This window comes from Penaeus monodon, chromosome 34, assembly GCF_015228065.2.
Source record: "Penaeus monodon isolate SGIC_2016 chromosome 34, NSTDA_Pmon_1, whole genome shotgun sequence".
NCBI classification, from domain to species: domain Eukaryota; kingdom Metazoa; phylum Arthropoda; class Malacostraca; order Decapoda; family Penaeidae; genus Penaeus; species Penaeus monodon.
Window position 1 is genome coordinate 24,137,503 of NC_051419.1, and position 465 is coordinate 24,137,967.

A 465-nucleotide genomic window follows, 5' to 3' on the forward strand; every position below is an offset into this window, starting at 1 on the left:
TGAGGGTGGGACGGCACGCGGAGGGAGCGCTCGAGAAGGACTCCGAAGCCAACCCCTTTTGGGAGGGAGTGACTCACTTCGATGTAACGCGGTGACATGTATTTCTGCTCATGCTGGGTTCGCTCGCCTGACGCACTTCTCCCACACACCTTTTACGTCTCTCTGATGCGAAGAAGGTGATGGGAAGAGCAAGAATAAGCGCCCTGGAACGAAGCGATAGTGTTACGAGCGATACGGAGGAGTGACACACAGAAACGCTGAATGAGATGTGGTTTGTTCATTTCCTTCTGAGCCATGCTGAGGTGTGCGTTGAAGTGGTGACGTGAGTGATTCCTTTTTGTGTGATGAGAAATGCGCTCTGTGGTGTGCGGTTTTTTTTTTTTTGGTAAAGAATGGAAAAAAGGAGTGATTTATATGTAAGAAATTTCCCATCAAGAAAGTGATTCATTATTAGCAACAAATGTA